Source organism: Drosophila biarmipes, unplaced genomic scaffold (assembly GCF_025231255.1).
Source record: "Drosophila biarmipes strain raj3 unplaced genomic scaffold, RU_DBia_V1.1 ptg000008l, whole genome shotgun sequence".
NCBI classification, from domain to species: Eukaryota; Metazoa; Arthropoda; class Insecta; order Diptera; family Drosophilidae; genus Drosophila; species Drosophila biarmipes.
In genome coordinates, this window is record NW_026114529.1 from 2,988,295 (window position 1) to 2,989,652 (window position 1,358).

Sequence of the window (1,358 nt, forward strand, 5' to 3'; positions counted from 1 at the left end):
TCTTTTTTTTAAAAGTCCTGTTTACTTTGGAACTCATCTTGTATTCCTCGATGTATCTCAAGCCTTCGATCGAGTATGGCTAGATGGCCTCATGCACAAAATCTAAACACACTTGCCTGTTTACACTCACAAGCTTCTGGAGTCTTATCTATACAACAAAACCTTCGCAGTAAGGTGAAACGCAACAACATCCGACGACTACATTATCAAAGCTGGAGTCCCACAAGGAAGCGCGCTAGGGCCTATTCTGTTCCTCCCATATACAGCAGATATTCCCACGAACGAGCAGCTAACAACATCTATGTTCGCTTACGACACTGCTATTTTAAGTCGCTGGAGGTGCCCAACACAGCTAGCAAACCACCTCCTCATAGTAGAGAGGTGGCTATCTTATGGAGGATTAAAATAAATCAACAAAAATGTAAATACATAACATTTAATCTCAACAGGCAAACATGCCCTCACTATCATTGAATAATACGCAGATTCCAAAAGTCAACGACATAACGTTTCTCGGAGAAGACACATCGAATGCAAGAAAGTACATCGAAAACCAAATGCCAACAGCTTCCACTAGATTCTTAACGCTCGTTCGCCCCTGCGCCTGGACTACAAGAAGAAAGGAAGTTAACTTCGGCAAGCCGAAGTTTGTATACCCTTGCAGTTATAAGAAATAATATAATATAATAATTTTATTAAATTGAATTCGAAATTCTTAAAAATATACAAATTTATATTCTCAATATTATAAGATATGTCAAAAAGACCCAGAGCTATAATATGTTTTATATTATTTCCCACCAATTTTCTGATAGTTCCTATGACAGCTTTACGAGGTGTGTTCAAAAAGTAAGGTGACTTTTCAAATTTCGCGGGCAACATATTTTCGATTATCGATTTTTTTGTTTTGTTGGTAAACTCTTCCTTAACATCTGTACCAAGTTTTAATTGAATCCCCTTTTTTGTTTAGTTGTGAGAGGAGTAAAGGTAACAAGTTGTTTTGCGTGCTCAGCGATTTTTTGCTATCAAAAAATATGGATCAAAGGATTTGCATCAAATTTTGTGTAAAAAATAAAATTAAGTGCTCCGAAACACTTGAAATGTTGACAGTGGCATACGGTGAAACTGTTCTAAGTAAAAAAAATGTTTACAAGTGGTACAAACTCTTCCAAGATGGACGGGAAGATGCCAATGAGGAGCCTCGCTCTGGACGCCCAAGCACGTCAACAACTGATGAAAACGTTTAAGCAGTGAAGAAAATTGTTTTGGAAAATCGTCGAATCACTATCAGAGAAGTTGCTGAAGATGTCGCTATATCGCTTGGCTCGTGCCACGAAATTTTTTCAAACGTTTTGGGC